The sequence below is a fragment of the Podarcis filfolensis genome (assembly GCF_964270895.1).
Source record: "Podarcis filfolensis genome assembly, chromosome: 13".
Taxonomy (NCBI): domain Eukaryota; kingdom Metazoa; phylum Chordata; class Lepidosauria; order Squamata; family Lacertidae; genus Podarcis; species Podarcis filfolensis.
Window position 1 is genome coordinate 17,201,476 of NC_139615.1, and position 19,765 is coordinate 17,221,240.

General features: G+C 45.4%; 1 protein-coding gene across 2 annotated transcripts in view; it reads right to left on the bottom strand.

Annotated features, from left to right (window-relative positions):
• SHISA7 (shisa family member 7) overlaps window positions 1-14,300 on the bottom strand; it is a 32,118-nt gene extending 17,818 nt beyond the window's left edge. Inside the window, exon 1 of one of the 2 annotated variants that reach the window (XM_083582132.1) lies at window positions 13,982-14,300. The gene's annotated coding sequence lies outside the window, so the exon portion shown is untranslated. Of the gene's footprint in view, window positions 1-3,667; window positions 6,737-13,981 lie in introns of those variants that run through there. The other variant, XM_083582133.1, reaches the window with a different exon arrangement.
• Between the last annotated feature and the right edge of the window lie 5,465 nt (window positions 14,301-19,765).

A 19,765-nucleotide genomic window follows, 5' to 3' on the forward strand; every position in this document is an offset into this window, starting at 1 on the left:
TGTAATAAGGATTAACTGCCTGCTGCACTTCCTTGAGTTTGTTTGTGTTTAAGCATAATCTCCCAAATTTTATTCACCCACTGCTGTCTAGATATGCATATAAAATGAGAAATTCATACTAAGAAGCTGATGGATTTTCATGAGGACTTCTTTTTATAAAATTGCAAACTGATGTTGGAATGTAGAGAACTGAATTTAAGGTTGCAAACATGAGAGATACCAAAATTAGCAGATTAGCCCATCCCTCACCCCCCCTTAGTTGTATTTTATTTATTTTTGTCACAACTGAAAAGTTCCAAAAGCCCCCTCTTTTTTGCTTCCGAGCCCCTAAAAACAGCACGTACTCCGGTTTATTGAAAGTAAAGATGAAACTGATTCAGAGAGATGAATTCTTAATAATTGTTTCCTAGCTTACGTTTGAGAGAGAGAGATAAATCAAGCATAATATTCACGTAATCCAGTGTGTGTGAGAGAGGAGTCAGGGACTGTGAGATGTGTCTGCGCCAATGATAATAGGACAGAGAGTCATGAGGTCCTGGAAGCCAAAGAAAGTGAACCCCAAAGCATCCAAGTTAGCATTCTGAGAAATGTTACTAGATTCACATAAAAAGGCAGAGATGCAGAATCGCATCACACAGATCAGCACTGGGGGATGTGACCCTCCAGACCTCTCTATCTGGCCCACAAGGTTTTTCCTAATCCACACACCACCCCCAGCTGCACCCTCATTTTTGCCTTAAATGTGTCCTTGAATTCTGGAAATGCTTCTTGCTTGCCTGAATGGAGGCTAGAGAACGGCGTGTTGAGTATGTGTAGAAACTAGGCTACCCAACTAAAAAAAGATTATATGAATTGTTCCATCCACTTTTCCCTCTGGCCATACCTACCACTGGCAAGCGGTTCAGAAGGAAATGCAGCCCCTGGGCTGAAAAGGATTCACAATCCCTGCCATAGAGGGCTGTGGCGTGATGAGAAAGAATGTTGGTTTCGGGATGAGCTGAGCCTGTACGAAAAGCCACCCAGGAAGGACCACAGCTTCATGGCCAAACACATTCTTTCCCGTCTCCAACTGGAACGAGCAGGTGGCAGGTGCTGGTGAAAATCTCTGCCTGAGGAGAAGCCCTGGAGAAGGGTCTCGTGCTCACCAGATGTTTTCAGACTATGACTTGGTAAACCGTAAAAGAGGAGGTCTCTCAATAACACAAACAAAATAACCAATAAAGGACAAAAATGATAAATAGATGATAAAACATGTATATGGCAATGGACTCAAACCTCCCTACATAATACAGTTATAGATAACCACCAATAAACAATGGAAGACCTGTGTATCAAAACTAATGCAAAACTAAGTCTCAGTGAAACTGAACAACCAATATGAAGGCTATAAATGACAGAAGTAATAAACAAACCATGAAAACTTCATGTAACAGAAATAATATATAGTCCAATATCAAGTAAATGAATAGCGTGTGCTAGTGGGATTAACACGAGGCATCAAATAAATTTGATGTGCAAATTCCATGCAGTAGTAAAGTAAATGATCCCTGGCCGGCACGGATGTTGCGTTGTCGTACAAAACATCTGGAGAATACCAGGTTGGCAGAGGGGAGAGCATGAAATACAGAGGCAATGGAGCCAAGGCCTGACTTGTTCCAGGACAGCTCCCTATATAGCTAAAAAGGGCTCTAGGCTCCACTTGGACCACAATAAAAACAGGTTGTTGGTGCTTTAAATCAGAAGCTGAGACAGGAAGCTGGTTTTGGCATGGTGCCGTGGTTGCTTTAGGGCTACTGCCAGCTGCCCCTGTGCTTGAGTCTGCCCCCCTGTAATGCCTGTTCAGTCTCTACATCTGTAAATAAACGGAATTGTTACAATGAGGGCTCCAAGTCTCCAGGTGCTCTCTCTTTTATTCAAGAGCAAATGACCCCATTAGGGCTCCTTGGAATTTGCCACCGCCTGGGGAAGGGAAAAATGCAAAGCAGTTTGGTGCTGAATTGAGCAAAAATTTCCCTTTCCCCAACAGCTCCCCCACTAGCCGCTGCCGCCCCCCCAGTCCTTACTACATGCCGTTTCACACACAAGCCCAGCGTCAGCAATGTGTCATACTTGGGCGAATGCTGGGGCTCTGGGACCCCAGCAGAGTCCATCCCCACAGGACTGCTGCCCCCACCGCTGCTGATGTGACTCAGGTGGGATGGGCAGGGTGGCTGAGGCATGCATATGACTGAATTCACTGGAACCACCATCTTATGCCGGCATCACCCAGATGAATGTGGATTGGGAAAGAGGCTGGCAGCCATCATTAAGATGAAGATCTCTGCTAGACAACGCTGCCACAGGCATTTTGCCCACCAACTAATAAGTCCTGGGGGGACGGACCAAGGGCAGCTTGATCAGGGCCCCCAAAACCTGGAGCTTGGCCTGTCCTGTCAATGGCTATTATACTCTGCCTTCATGTGTCTGAATTAGGGTTGCCATATTTCAAACAGTGAAAAAATCCAGACAGAAAAGTTATTGAGCTTTTTTGAGCTATCTTTATGGAAAATTGGCATATGTCTGCCGACATATGTCTGGATTTCCCCGGTCATTTTTAACGATTTCCGCCCAGGCACTGCTGCTGACTGCAGTATTCCATATACATCCAGGAATTTCCAGACGTATGGCAACCCTAGGACTCTGAATACCAGTTGATGGAAAACGCAGGAGGGGTGCCTGTTGCCCTAAGGTACTGTTTGTGGGATTCCCATGGGCATCTGGTTGGCCAGTGTGAGAACAGGATGCTGGACTAGATGGGCCACAGGCCTGATCCAGCAGCATTCTCATGTTCCAATTATCCCTCTTTATGAAGAAGCATTCCAATTTTCTGCTGTCTGTTCTTGATAAATCTGTCCCGTCCCCCCTTTTTGCATTTTAGAGATGGTGGGTTAAAGTTCTGTTTGCGTGAGTTGACCGATTTGCCGTCCTGCAGACATCAGTCTTCAAATGGATACATTTCGTCTCCAGTGCACATGCATGCGAAAATGTGCACATGAATACTAAGGCACCACACAGCGCTCGGCCTAACATTTCACACACGACAGCTGCAGAGGAATAAATATACAGTAATAATAAATGAAATAGCTATAAATGTTCTCTCCTTCTGTGGTATCAAAATCAGCTGCCTCAGCCACCACCAACTAATTCCACCTAATGGCAGGTACCCCACTGAATGGCATCCCCAAACCTGTCGCCTAAGGGAAGTGGCCTCATCTCAATCATGCTCGGCCAGCAGAACCATACTAAATTACTAGGGATTTTTATTTTAGCTTCCTCTTTCCACTTTCCCTTCTATTCAGCTCTTTCCCGTGTTCAAGCTAGCCTTAACGATTCTGCTCTCCTACACAATAATCTGTTTTCACATTTGAGCAGAGAACAAGGAGTACCACTCTCTTCAAGCAATAAGCTGGGTAGCCTTCTTTGTGGTGCTTCGAAGCAGAGGGCATCCCTCCAAGGCAACATTCTACCAAAGCTCCCTCAAACGCTGCTTCTTCTACCCCAAATATTATAGTATTGTAGTTCAAAAGAGCCCAGCAGGCAACAGGTTATGGTTAGCGCTACAGGTGGCAGAAAAAGAAGTTCTGCCCAAATGGGAAGAAGCATCAGGAAGACGAAGAGAACTGGGCACCTGTGGGCCAAATTAGATGTGACGCCGAATACTCTTTCCTTTATTTCCTGCATTTATATAATCGCCTTGGTTCTTTGGGCAGCCGGAAAAGCAGAAAACAAACACACAAATGTTCAATATTACATATAAAACAGTAAAAGTTATAGAGAATTAATTAAAAGCTGAAACACAAAACACAAAATCAGTTTAACATAGCTCGTTAAATGGCAGGGCCATGGCCGCATGCGCACCTCTGCAGGCTGGGTAGTGGGAATGGGGAGAGGCAAATGGCTATGGCAGCTCACTCAGGCTCAGAGATCAAGTCTGATGCTCTCATGTGATGGCAGAGGGATTGGCTTGGGACCTTGTGGATCCCAGGCTGACCCAGTTCCTCCCTGCCAGAGCACCCCCTTCTAAAGCCTTCCATGGGCTGCCACTGGCAGGCATTCTGCTGGTGGCACTTCCACCTGCACACTGAGCATCAACCCATGGGTGGAGACTGGAAGAGGAACACCTTGGAATGCCATGGACGTCTGTTTCAAAACCCAGCGTGCCACTACGTAAAATGCCCTCACCATAGTAATTATCCGCATCACAACATGTCTTTGCATTTAACATGCAGGTTGTTTTTTTAAAAACGTAAATAGGATGAGCTGGAGGTGATAATTACTGCGATCAGCAGAATGTGCAGAGTGGGGAATTTAACAATTTCCTCCCTGGCTCTAGTCCTGGGGAACATCCCTCCTCTGAAAATGGGGCTGGGAAATCACTCAATGGTCATCAGCATACGTTACATTATGTGGGGGGTGGAGATAAGGGACCCTTGCCCACCCCTCCACTGCACCCAGAATACCGCCAGACACTAAGACTACGAACACACTGGTGTTTTCAAACACAGTAAGGGCGTTCCCTCCCTCCCTCCCCATTTCTAGTCGCCTTTGCACGTTGCTGCACACGCCAGAGAGAGGGCGGCAATGTCTTCCTCTGATGCACATGACCTGTTTGGTTTACCCACACACCCCTGAACTTGCATCCAAAAAGCTGCTATGTCATCCATGCATGCGCAATGGCTATTTCACTGCACCTTTTGAAGTTTTGCCTTTTGGAGTGAAGTTTTGTTTGAGGGGGAAATGCATCAAACAGCCCTATTTCTCAAGAAACTATGAGGCAGCTCTGTAACGAGAGTAATGGTGCATGTGGTGGGAATGCTTTAACTCTATCTGAACCTGGAGATACCAGGGATCGGACTCTCTGCATGCGAAGCTGATGCTCTGTCACAGAGCTACAGCCTTTCCTGGTAGAGAAGCTGCTCCAAATCCCTGATCATCTCGGTGGCACTTTTCTAGCACCACAATATCGTTTTTAGATGAGGCGAGCAGAAAAGTACACAGCATTCCAAACACAGCCACACCATTGATTAGTAGCTCCAAAATCAAAAGCTGTTATAGAAAAGGTGGTTTTATTTCTAAGCAGGGATCTAAAGGCACTTCAGTTTGGGAGGTCCTCCTGTGCCAGCCTGAGCTCACAGAAATCCTCTCAGAAAAGGGCAACCAACATGATCAAGGGGTTGGAGTAACCAAAAGGAAAAATTAAAACATTTGGGGCTTTTTACTTTGGTACAGTGGTACCTCGGGTTACAGACACTTCAGGTTGCAGACCCTTCAGATTACAGACTCCGCTAACCTGGTAGTACCTCAGGTTAAGAACTTTGCTTCAGGATGAGAACAGAAATCATGCGGTGGCAGCGTGGTGGCAGTGGGAGGCCCCATTAGCTAAAGTGGTACCTCAGGTTAAGAACAGTTTCAGGTTAAGAACAGACCTCCAGAATGAATTAAGTTCTTAACCCGAGGTACCACTGTAAAGGCAGAAAGGGCATGACAGAGCTGTATAAACTGCAGGGTGTGGAGCAATTGGAGAGAGAGATGATTTTCTCCCTTGTAACACGAGAACTCAAGGCCAATCCAATGAAGCTGAATGTTGTAAGATTCGGGACAGACGAAAGAAAGAATTCCAGTGCATAATTAAACTATGGGATTTGCTCCCACAAGATACAGCGATAACCACCAACCTCAGTAGCTTTAAAAGAGGATTAGACAAAGTCATGGCGAATGAATTTGTCGGGCTTTCAGTGACATCCACAATGTTCTCCGCATGCTGGTTGCTGGGAATCCCAAATGCAGAGAGCGCTGATGCACTCAAGTCCTGCTTGTGGGCTTCCCATTGTGGCATCTGGTTGGCCACTGTGAGAACAGGATGCTGGACTAGGCGGGCCTTTGGCCACATCCAGCAGGCCTCTTCCTTTTGTTCTGAGTTTGCTGAGAAGAAATCTGTGTTAAATGAAAAATGGAGGGCGCTCACCAAGAGCATATTTTTAATCTGTAAACCGCCTTCAGCCCATCAGGGGAAGAAGCAGGGTAAAAATACAAACATACATACATACATACATACATACATACATACATACATACATACTATACTAACGCTACCTTCCCACAGACCCACCCTGCTGTATATTAGCCCCTTGCCAGAGAACGGCCACCCCAGAGACTTGATGACACATCCCTCGCTACAACCATCACAACTTCGCTCTGTGCAGCGAACATCTCCCTCTCTGTTGAACCCCGGGGCCTTTTTCATGTAACCGCTGCTTGTCTCCCTGTCCACCTCCTCGACAGAGCGTGAGGGAGCCCCCCGGGGCAGTGACACACTGCAGTGTGCTTGGAACATGTGGTCTCACTGACTTCATCAAGGTAACAGGCCTGTGAAAGGCCTGTGGCAGCAGCAAGTGCATGTGTGTTTGTGGCGAGGGGAGAACGCGGCTCTGTCTCTTGCTATCAGAAACCAAAATGATCTGACATGGTTCAAGGGGATTTGTCTGGCCTGTCAGGTACCTAGCGGGGTGAATAAAGAGGGGGCAGCATGGTGGGGGATGAAAACGGAATAAAACCTCATATTCCCCGCTGTGGCCACCTGGGGCATGTCTCCTGCACGGATTTTGCCTATTCGTCTTAGCACTCACAGGGGTAGGGGTTTTTCTGGTGTTTATTTCACTTCAGCGTGTAGCTCACCCAAGACCCATGGTACAAAGCATGCCATATAACGCAAAACTAAAAATCAGCTAAGCACACGCACACAACTGACTGAAATCATATATCCAGTTAAAGCCTAACGTGATACTGTACTGATTTCTTTGGGGTGGTAGCAGCTTTTCACTTCAGCTGCCTACAGTCTTTGAGGGCAGCCCCCCATATATGAGAAAATCCTGCTTAAACAGTAGGCCTGTCACCAGCGTCTCAATAAGTCGCATTTGTTTTAGTCAACTGATCAACTTAATTCATCGATGCAACAGAGCACTCAGATGTAAACCCTCTAAGTAGGACATAGATGAATGTGTACAGGACTGCAGCCTAATCTGTATAGATTTGCATAATAAGAAAAATGATACTTAATTTCCCCCCCCTTCATGATGTTTAGTGGTAATTCTGACTTGGAGGCATTCAGTCCTAATCCCTCAGATGGTAGCTTCTTCCCACCGATTCCTCAGCAAAGAACATAGAGCAAATGTCCAAAAATGCGTTTAGGAAGAAAAATGCTCAACCGTGGTGCTGAAAATGCTAGTACAGTGGTACCTCAGGTTAAGTACTTAATTCGTTCCGGAGGTCCGTACTTAACCTGAAACTGTTCTTAACCTGAAGCACCACGTTAGCTAATGGGGCCTCCTGCTGCTGCCGCGCCACTAGAGCCCGATTTTTATTCTCATCCTGAAGCAAAGTTCTTAACCTGAAGCACTATTTCTGGGTTAGCGGAGTCTGTAACCTGAAGCGTATGTAACCTGAGGTACCACTGTAGCAGCAACATTTCCAGGCTTTCAGACTAGAGTCTCTCTCAGCCCTATCTGGAGATGCATGAATCTGGGACTTTGTGCTCTGCTATTGACCTCCATCCCTTCTTATGGCTTTTTTCACAGCGAGCCAGATTATGGGTGCAACAACACATCATCAGTAGGGTAAAAAGAGAAAAGGCCACAGCTCAGCAGTAGAGCATCTGCTATGCACACAGAAGGAGCCCATTTCAATCCCCAGCATCTCCACGTAGGGCTGGGAGAACCCCCTTCCTGAAACCCTTGAGAGCTGCTGCCAACCAGTGTGGACAACACTGAGCTCGATTGACCAAGAAACCAATTTGGTATAAGGCAGCAGCTTCCTATAACCCTGAAACGAACCTGCTGTCTCACAACAATACTTTTAAAGAAGAAAAGATATGATGCATGCATGTGTCATTTGCAACAGGCATCGTTTTAGAAGACTTCCTGTTTCTCCCACTGCCAAATGCTGATTTGATTTTGTGTGCGACCAAAGGGCATGTCTACACAGTTGGATACTGAGAACTGGGCAGGCTGAAGAGACAGGGCAGCAAATGGTGTGAGGCGTAATGGTGCTAGATGAAAGTGCACAGAAGTACCCAGGGCAATCCAAGACTGCACGCACACCACGCATTTAAAGCACGTTGCAAAGAATCCTGGGAAGTTTGTTAAGGGTGCTGGGAATTGCAGGCCTGTGAAGAGGAAAACTACAGTTCCCCCAGGATTCTCTGTGCTTTAAATGCATGGTGTGTATGCAGCCCAAGCTATTCTGGTATCTGAGGCAAAACATCCCTCAAGCCCCTCTCATGCTGCTTGGCAGTAAAAATACAGTAAAAAATGCAGTAAAAATAATCAATTTGCTTCCCCTTTCATTATACCCAAAACCAGCTGCCTGAGTTAGCTGCCTCATTCTGCTTTGTTAGGGCCGGCCCGGCCTATAGAGCCAAGACTGTGACCACTATTGTGCTTAGAATGAAAATAAATAAAACCTAATACTATGTACCAGGAAAGGCTGTATTTTGTTACGTGAGTAAATTTTCAAGAGTGAATTTGCATTCCTGAATGCAATATCACATGCCAAGGACTCTGGGAGCGTGCAAGGATAAGGTGTGCTGACTGAAGGGTTAGAGCATTTCTCAGAAGGCTCTGGGGCACTCTTAGATTATGTACCTCATCCCACATTTGCCTTACCAAGGATCTCTGGCTTAGGGTACTGCAATATCCTGCACCCAGCCCCAGTCCCATGCACAGGGTCTAGCCTACCCAACCTTGGTCTGTTGAACAGAAATGTCTTGTTATTTTGAAGATTTTCCCCCTTGACCACAATAAACTACTTAATTCTCTCCCCCAACACCCAGCTCAATTGCATTTTGTTCTCTACAGTCTGATGACAGCCATGCAGATTTCCAATCCCCCTCAGCTAGGCTGTGTAGGGGTTTTTGTAGTTTGCATTTATAACAGTCTGTTCAGTGCCTGTGAGGATAGAAGTCTCTGTGTGTATGCAAGAAAGAGATGGAGGTTGTTTTGCATATCTGTGAATGATCCTAGCCATCTTATGCATATGTTAAATTTACATTGCATCGTGCACTACGACTCTGCAGGTATTCCTAGGAGTGTGTGTTATTTATTGTCTTTCAGTACGATTGCGTGGATGCGCAAGATTCTGCCCAGTTTCAAGGACTTCCTCCTATTTTTATATACCAACTTTCTGTCCGTCGCAATATGTGATCTTTCCTTAACTTCCTTCCTGCCTTTCTCTTCCTCGCCTGTGTAGCCATGTGCTGTGTGTGTCCGTGGAAACATGTGTCTGCCTTTGTGCAGTTCACTGTGTGCCTTTGCCTTCATGGAGCAGGTGCCTATCTTTTCCTCTCCATCTGGTTGTAAGTCAGAGTTATTCAAATGAGAAATTAAGAGAGAGGCAGAGAGAACATCCCTTAATTTTCTTTTATAGAAAGGAGTCAGTTCTATTAAGATGCATTATTCAGGGCGGGGGGAGGGGTTTAACTCAAGCTGGTAAAAAGCTGCTCAGCTGGTCGCCTGTGGCGAGTCAGAAGTGCCTTCAAGCGATCAAGGCATCTTACAAAAGCATTTTTTTAAAAAAATATTCTAGGCCAACTTAGATATATGCAGGCAGGCTAGCTAATTACTTTCGTGGCTGTACATACAAGAGCAATGATAGCCAGATGCAAGTGTGGGGGGTTGGATTGTTGAAAAATAGTAAGAGATTTACTGGCCTAGATTAGATGAGAAGATGCATACAAGATCATAATCTTGTGATCTTTGTTATCCAGAGTAACTACCAACCACTCATTCCACACTCATTGTCACTAAAACATATTAGAATCTCCACTGTACCCACAAGTATGCTTTAAAAAGTAGGGTGGAAATCACGGTATCGAGCACCAAAGAGTGAGTCTAAGTTGCTAACAAATTCCCAAACAGTGTTAAGTATTTGAGTACAATATATGTTCAGTATACCACACTTACTTAACACCAGCGTAGAGTTCTCCAACTTATGTTATTTATTCAGCAACAACACAGAGGAAATGGAATCCTTATCCAACCAGAAACTTCAGATAATGGTCAATCTTTTTTGCACGCTGGAACTGGACTTGTAAGCAGCTGCCATATTAATGTGTGCATATGTGGATCAGGCCCAGATGATTAAAGGTGCTGAAGATCAGCTGCTAGAACAATTACTCCTAGGGTGCACTTCGTACACAGACACTAGAGCAGCAAATTACTGAAACACACTCATAAAGGGGTATTGATTCAAGGCCAGCAAATGACCCAGAATGCCGGGTCATAGCTTCCCACAATCCTCTGTGGCCAACATGTCCACTATGAGTCAGGTACTATCACAGCTAAGAGTTGCTCTTTAACATTAAAAATACAAGTTAATGGATTACTCTCTAATATTCAATAATTTTTTAAAGATTCAATAGTTTTTCATTAATAATCTTCCATTTATATTCTTGATCCATTAATTTTAATACATCTCAATATACTGAAGTTGCATTTTTTAGGTTCTGAAGGAAGATAACTAATAATTTAATAAGAAAAGCTAAAATTCCTTATTATAATGTAAGACACCTCAAATACCTTCTTTTTCATTCTTTATTACTGCAGAACCAATAGCTTCAAAAAAATAAACAGCAATGCTTTTAACTTGCAGCCATGGTGATTAAAATGGACCTAATCAACTAAAACTTTAGTTGATTAATCTAATCTACTAATTTAATTAATTAAAGTCTGCAGTTTTGCTTTCCAGCTTTTTTGGTAGTTTCTCTACCGAAAGCAAGTCCAAAGTAAATCCTACGAATGACTCTCAACATAGCCCTGGAAGGGAAGTCATCTGTTGTCAGAACCAGTTACCCAGAAATCTTTGCTTCCGTCATGGCTGACATTCCACACATGCTGCCAGAAAGAATACGTAATTCTTCACAAATCTAAATCTGGTCACTGAGCGACAGTGGGCAATTGCTCACAGGCCTGTGCCCCTGAGATGGTTGTAATGATATAGGAAAGTGATGAAACGAGGAATTGCTTAGCATGAATTTAACTCATATATACTGAGGTACCTGGGAGGTGAGGTAGCATTTGCTGTCAGGCAGGCATTATGACTGAACTGGGGCCAATGTCTTATGAGCAAACTACCCAGAATGCTGTGCATGATACTGACCATATGACCCACAAGTGTCTGCGGTCAAATTGTCTGTAATGAATGGCCGATTTTTTTCTTTCACACAACATCCACCTGCATGTTGCCAGCATCCAACTGTACTTTTACATCGTCAATACACCTAATATTGGAATGCATGGCTTAAAAAATGGAAGCAGTTACAAAGCATTGTCATGACTCCCTATCTGTTGAGTGCTCAGCTCCAGCCGAAGGGATACTCCCCAGCACCCCAGGACCTCAGAGTCCAAGATCCAGAAGTTGCTCAAACCCACAAGACCCCATGATCCACTTCCCTTCCCTAGAGTGTGCAGGTATTCACTTCTGAGCCTAAAGGTTACATATCTTATACGAAACACGTCTCATCACACCAATGCCTGGCTACGGCAGGCAGCCCCTCATATCTAACCTTCTCCCCACTTCCTTTTCCCCCCCAGTGACGGGTCCTCATTCATCTGACGGGATCCAGGCAGCCTTGCTGTTTCCATGGCAACATTGCCATGGAAACTGCAGAGACCATTCTCTCCTCCCCCTTATCACCATCCTTCCTTCAAAACCACACCCCCCCCCTTTCCTGGGGCAATACCACCAGGAAGATTTAAAGAGCAGGGGGCTGGGAGCGAGCGCTGAAATGGTTGTTTAGCATAGCTCATCCTTTGCACCTTGTCCGTGGTGTATGTGTGTGTAATTAAAAGGCATAGCTAAACTCTGTGCATGTTACCATGCCTTCCTCAATTCCTTGGTCTCTGTTAGCAAGCTAGCTCTCTTCTCCTTTCTTTTAAAGTGCCTCATTCTATCATTTTACCGCATCATATCACCCTCTCCCTTCCTCATATACCCTCTCCTATCTAGCCTCAATCTCTCTTTCTCTCTCTCTCTCTTTACCCATCCTTCCTCACACGCACCCTACCAAGCAGACTACCTGGAGTGCCCCCATGTACCTTCTGTTACAATCCCACCCCCACCGCCGACTATGAGATTTCACCACCACCAGACACCTGTGAGTGGGCACAGGCCTATCTAGACTCATTGTCTGCTTCCCTGGAACCTCGTGGGGAAGAGGCTGCCATTTCTGTGTGGGTTTTTCACCTGTGTTCACACACACACACAAACACACACCACTCTCCCTTTCATCCACACACATTAGCTACACCACATCCCTCAGAATGCAGGCTCAGAAACATATGTACATTTCCACTTAGTTGTGAAGTGCTGCACCTAACCAGCACTTCACACATAAACAAGCTCCTTTCATGTGCATTGTACTTTCATGCATGCGTTTGCAATCCAACCCATATTCACACATACATATATTTGTTCTGTCACACACAGAGAGACTTATGAGCATATACGCCTGATACACACATGTCCTTACTGGATCTCATGCGTATATAAAGCTAATCCTTACACAAACCAACAAAACACCCAGAAAAACGCATATTGACGCACAAAGGCACAGTCGTTATTTGCCCCACATGTGCACATCCTCATATGCGCATCACAAACTCGCACCCGACACCTGTTTTCTGCTGGATCTGTCCTCTGTCGATCCAGGCAGAAGTGCAGTGCGGCAGCCTGGGATGGGGTGCGGGGAGAGGATTGGTAAGAAAGGGAGCGTTGTGGTTAATTTGTGCTGGCTTTGCCAGCCGGTGAAATATCAGAAGAGTCAGCTTATATCATCTTCATTCAGTGTGCATGTAAGAGAGAGAGAGAGAGATAGATATGAAAGGAGGGCGAGAAAGAAGCAGGCGAGTAATTCTCGTGTATAAATGTGATAGGAATATACATAATCCCACTCAGACAGAAGCAATCAGAAGGGAAGCTGTACGCACGCACACACAGAGTAACGCACTCAGAAGCTGCCACACTCAAGAAGCAGAAGGAAGAAGTGTAATGCACAGTCTATGACTTGATACGCACATACACACAAAGGCACTGTCACATGCCCAGAGCTGCAGCAGTAAAGCACAAGCACACACACACACACACACACACACACACCCCTTACGGAAGCACACAGTTTTCAGCATACAACAGCAGCACACAAAATCCTCCATGTCACACACATACACAGGCTCGGCTCGTAAACCAAAGAAGAGCTGCACCAAAAGAGTCCAAAGCATGTGTGCGCTCATACACAAACTCAACTAAAGGGGCAGAAAACACTGTTCTCACAAGCCAGCAGCATCACAAAACACGCATGCTGCAACAACCCATATGTACAGCTAAACTCAGTTGCAAAGTGAGTGTTTCATCACACACACACACAAACCTTTCTACCACACCACCCTGAGAGCAATGCCATTTTTCATCTGAATTCCAGCACAACCCATTCCACCTGATACTCAAAGCAGGGTGCACTTGCCTGGGGCAGAGGGGGTGGTGAACAAACTACAGAACACAACAGCTCTTTTACAGCATGGAATGCTTAACTCTCTCCCCACTCCACCCCCCAAAAAACCCTATTGATAAATTTTAACAACAGATCTATTCATATTTCACAGATGTGGTACATGCGGTAAAATTCTGAGCCCAAAATGTCTATTTTCAAAACACACACACACACATGCGCATAATCCTAAATCTTTGGGGGGGGGAGCCTGAAAGTCATAACTATATATAATATACATGCACATACTCTTTCAAAAGATGCTTCTTATTTTTTTATCCATCATCACTAGGCACTTGCCAGCACCACCTTCTGGAGTCTCATTAGCTTCATCTGGAACACCCAGCCCAGGTAACTAAAATATACAGCTTGCCTCATAGCAAGTTGCATAAATCCACTGCTTACCTTGATCTGTTTTAAAAAATCCCATACAAAATACTTCCCTTGTTGATGCTGATTTAAAAAAAAAAAATTGCTGCAAGACGTCAGTGGTAAAATCTTTTTTTCTGTTCGTGAAGGGAGCACCTGAAAGTCCAGATGTTCTTCTCCACCTTCAGTAAGGAAATATTTAATTTTCCTTCATAGAAAAAAAAAAACACCCCACCTCAAAAAGTGGGTACTTTCTATTAAAAAATAGAATTCCACTCTGGGAAAGGAAACGCAATGGATGAATTAGATATGATGCTTGAGGAATTCCATTGGCTGGCTGGCAAGCAGGGAGCTGTTTTGATTGGCGGAGGAGATGAACTCGGTGGGTGACTACAGCCCCTCACCCAAACCTGTGCCCCTCCCTCCAAACTGCTTTCAAGTCCCAGAAGAGTGAAGAGGGTGAGTGGGAAGAGCTTTCATTAACAAAAAGAGCGAGCATCCAGCGCCAAGAAGGGGCAAAGAGAGTGGGATGCAGGAGCATGGGATTGGACTGGAAAGGCTGTCAATCAAAGACACTACTTCATCCACTTCTCTCTTTCTGACTCTCTCTCTCTCTTTTTTTGCTTTAGAAAAGGAGGGGCAAAGTTTGTGCAGTGCCTCCTAGTTGCTGTCCCGTTCAATACACTAGACTCCAGGGCGCTTTGCTCAGGGAACCTAGGAGTCCTTCTGGCTGACAGACCTCACTGCCCTGCGCTTCCTAAAGTAACTCAGGAGTTGTAACTCTGCTCCAGTAGGAGGAAGAGACTAAGCTGCTCATCATATTTTTGTACATGTAGGAATTATAGAAGGAGGACAGCAGGGCTGTCTTCCTTTCCTTTTGTGATCTCCACCCCCCCCAAAAAAGCTCCTGTTTTTAAGCAGGTACAAGAAGAGAGAGCAGGATGCATGGACATAGCCAGGATTGGGGGGGGGCTGGACTTTGTTAGGGGGGCAGAACTGATGTGATTGGTCAGTTAGTTAAGTATTTCTATTGTTTTACTTGAGGGGGCGGGCGGCAGCTGCCCATGGCTCCCATGATATGGGAGAGCCAGGGCTGAGTTTACCATAGTGTATTCTTAAGGAAATCATTATCCATTCTTAAGGAAATCAGTCCTGAGTGCTCACTGGATGGACAGATTGTGAAGCTGAGGCTCCAATACTTTGGCCACCTCATGAGAAGAGAAAAGACCCTGATGTTGGGTTCAGGGATGCTGTCCCTGGAAAAGACCCTGATGTTGGGAAAGATGGAGGGCACAAGGAGAAGGGGACGACAGAGGACGAGGTGGTTGGACAGTGTTCTTGAAGCTACCAGCATGAGTTTGACCAAACTGCGGGAGGCAGTGGAAGACAGGAGTGCCTGGCGTGCTCTGGTCCATGGGGTCACGAAGAGTCGGACACGACTAAACGACTAAACAACAAATGTCCCACCCTGTCCTGCTGTTCCTCCTTATCCTCGAACAGTTCTAGCTGGAAGGATGCTGTGCTGGACCACACTGCTTGCCACCAGGGTCAGGTATGGGCTCTTTCCACAGCTGCCTACCTGCTAATGCAGAGGTGGGCAGCCCTTTCCTCTGCAGATGTTGCAGAACCACATCCCTGAACATGCTGGCTGGGGCCCATTGAATCACACCTTGAGGGCTATAGGCATGGGTGTCCACAGAAATGTTTCCTGGGGTGGGGAGTAAAGAGCAAAAAGGGGGAGCCGGCTAATTACCCACAAAAAAAGAGAAAAATAGTGCCTGTACATTTTGCCTTATATCTCAGGTTCTCCAAATACCAAACAAAAAATATCTCTCGTCTTCACATGAAAGTGGGGGACCTGGAGATTATTTATTGAATTTGTATACAACCCTTCCTCCAAAGATCACGGGGCCGTTCACAACATAAACATACAAAATGAAAACACTAATGAGTAAAGAAACAAAAACTAAACAAAGCCCTCTGCTCTCCCACAGACACATTTAAAAGGCCACAGAATATTAATCAGCTAAATGCCTGGTTGAATAGGAATGTTTTCACCTGGCACCTAAAGATATGTAATGAAGGTGCCAGGCAAGTCTCCTTAGGGAGAGCATTCCACAAGTGGGGAGCCACCACAGAAAAGCCTGTTTCCTTGTTGCCACCCTCTGGACCTCTCATGGGAGGGGCACCCCAATAAGGGCCTCAGGTGATGATTGCAGGTCTGGGGCAGTTCATATGTGGAGAAGCGGTGGTCCTGAGCTGTTTAAGGCTTTATAGGTTTTATCCAAGGAGGGAGAGTAGATCCCTTGCCCCTCTGATATATGCCCATGGCCACTGGCTTCCCACCGCTCCGTTAGTATATAACCTACTCTAGATCTCAACATATCCAAGGCGGATTATAGTTTTAAGCAATTAAATGTTTTATGTCTGCTCCACTTTCTCTGCCTTGGTTCTCTACATTTTAAAAATGTTCCAACCCTCTCCCAAGTCTAGAGTTCCACTTTAGGAAACAGGATGATGGGGCAGATGGGCCTCTGGACTGATCCAGAAGGGCTCTTCTTATGTATTTGTGTACAAAAGGCGACAATTTTCAACGTTTTTCAATTACAATAAAACTTAACCAATTAGTACCAACGGTATGAAAACAATAATAGTATATAGACAACAATACTCTGCCAACAACACAGCTCAGTGAACAGACTTTCTTCCAAAGACTTTCCTAAAAAGAAAGGTTTTCACTTGCCTTCAGAAGCAGAGAAGAGACTACATGAACTTCATTGGGGGGGAATGTGCAAGGTGCCACCACAGAAAAGACACTGTCCCGCATAACCACCTGCCTCACTTCAGAAGGCAGGGGAACATTGAGGCCTCCAACGATGGTCCATATACTTCATATGGGATACAAACTATGAATCATTTCACAGACTTCTGCCTTATACTGAATCAAGGCATTTGTCAATCTAGCTCAGAACTGTCTGCACTGAATGGCAGCGACTCTCCGTAGTTTGACAGGAGACTCTCCCAGCCCTCCCTGGAGATGCTGGGAATTGAAGTTGGAAACCTTCTACATGCAAAGCAGATCTCTACCACTGAGCTATCACTCTTCCATTATTATTATTATTAGTAGTAGTAATAGAATTTATATTCCTCCCTATGCCCAGAGATCTCACAGAATAAAATCAAATCATAGAACCACAAAATACATAATCAAAATAAAAACAACCCAATAACCCCCCCACCAAAAAACCCCCACATTTTAAAAGGGCATAGGATGGCAATCAAACCAACCAAATGCCTGGTTAAAAAGAAATGTTTTTGCCTGGCGCCTAAAGGTGTATAATGAAGGTGCCAGGGGAACTCCCCTAGGGAGGGCATTCCACAGAGGGGGAGCCACTGCAGAGAAGGCCCATTCTCGTGTTGCCACCATTTGGACCTGTCGAGGAGGAGGCACACGAAGAAGGATCTCAGAAGATGATCTCAGGGTCCAGGTAGGTTCACATGGAAAGAGGCAGTCCTTGATGTATTGTGGTCCTGAGCCGTTTAAGGCTTTATAGGTCAAAACCAGCACTTTGAATTGGGCCCGGAAACTAATTGGTAGCCAGGGCAGTCGGACCAAGGTCAGTGTAATATGCTCAAACCGTCTTGCTCAGGTGAGCAACCTGGCTGCTGAATTCTGCACTAGCTGAAGTTTTCGAACCATCTTTAGAGGCAGCCCTACGTATAACGCATTGCAGTAATCTAACCCTAAGTTTACCAGAGCATAGACAACAGTAGTTCCCCAACACACATTCAGCTTCCTAAGCAGCTAGTGTAGAGTACAGTAGTCAAGTATAATAAAGATGCATGATACAGAAATACAACTATGGATATGTATCGGAACAAACTTATACTACCACCCAGACTCCCAACCTGTAATTCCTATCTCCTATGAAATTTAGTTTCTCCTTAGCCTCCTGAACCCTGCTTGTCGTCTAGAGTATAGATTCCTCTGCTTCACCACAAACAACAGGGTGAATGTCCTTGCAATGTATTGCAATACGTTGGGGGGGGGACGACGACAGACAAGGCCCCCCAAACTTCTAGATTCAGTAAAGGGTTACAATTTGAGCAAACTCATAAATTTATGAATTTAGCAAGGGCAGGAAATAACACTAGCTAGCCTCATAGTGATAAGCCAGCTGCAAAAAAGTAAGACCCTCTCCTCAGCACAAAGGGGGACGTTGCCAAGGTAACAGTGGGCAATGCTGGAAGGGGAAGGAGATATTTCAGCAAGTAGTTCTGGGAAGAAGGAGGAAGTAAGAAAACGCCATGCGGGGCTGAGGAGAAGCCATGACGCAGGGGCACAGGTAGCATGGCTGATTTCTCCACTGTCTGCTCTTAGGGGAGCAACAAAGGTCTCTCTCCATCTAGACGCAGGTTGTAAATATGTGTGAATAAACCATATTTCATAAAGACACTGCAGTCTCTGCTGTGCCTAGTTTCCAATTTAAACACAAACCCTGGGTGAGCACTTGGAACGCTCTGGAATCATGTCACTGCTCGGCAGAGATTAGGGGTGTTTTGTAATGGTATTTTTTGACAGGAATGGAGAAGCTGTAGCCCTGCAGATGTTGCTGGACTGCAACTCCTACCATCCTTGACCCTTAGCCATGCTAACAGGCAGGGCCATCTTACCCATAGGCGCTAGGGGTGTGGGGCATCTGGGTGGCAGGCTCTCAGGGGCGCCAGGCCGAGAGTCCGGGGCCCAAGAGTTGAGTCTGGGGAAGAGCCCACCCATTGGTCAGAGTGCCGTGGTGGGCTCTTCTGCTGCGCCGTGAGTTCAGTGACCAAGCCAGCGAGACGCTGAGGCGGCCGGCCAGCTCCGCCCTCCTGCTTGCCTGGGACTGGGCAACCTGGGGGGGGGGGGTGCCAGGCAGATCTTTGCACCTTGGCGCCGCATATGCTTAAGAGGATGCTAACAGAGGTTGTTTGAAGTTAAAGTTCCAACAAGATCTGGAGGTCCACAGCTTCCCCACCCTTGATTTACGCTGTAATGAATTTCAGAGGACTGGACACAGCCCTAATGTAATTAGATGTTACCTAATCACCTTGGAAATCATTCCAGATCAGCCTTCCCAAACATTGTGCCCTCCAGATGTTTTGGAGTCTAGTCTCCACCATCAAATTCCCCAACCATTGGTCATGCTGGTTGGATTGTAGTCCAAAATGTTCTGGGGAGCACCAGGTTGGAGAAAGCTGTTCTAGATCAAAGAGGAAGGATAGACAAGTAAATGAACAAGTATACATGCACACTTCATCATTTGCACACTTACAGCAGGGGAGCCATGTTAAAGCAGAGCTTTCCAAACTGTGTGTCGCAACACGTTAGTGTGTCGGCTGCAGTGTTTTTGTATTTTAATATTTTGCTGGAAGCCGCTCAGAGTGGCTGGGGAAACCCAGCCAGATGGGCGGGGTAGAAATAATAAAAAATTATTATTGTTATTGTTATTGTTATTGTTATTGTTATTGTTATTATGATTAGTGTGTAGGTGTATCATGCAAACACTCCCCGCGCTCCTCCCGGGGCTGGAAAGGGGTTAGTTTAACCTCCGCTTTGCTAGTAAACCTGAATTACTGTGTTGCAAAATGATGCATGTCTAGAAAGTGTGTCACCAACATGAAAAGTTTGGAAAGCTCTGTGTTACAGTTTATTTGGATATTGCTTTTTCGCTCAAATGTTCCCACAGCTATGGAAAACTTGTTAATACAAAAGATTAAAAGGTATGATAAATGTACAACACATACAATCACTCCATCTATCCATCAATATAATACAATACA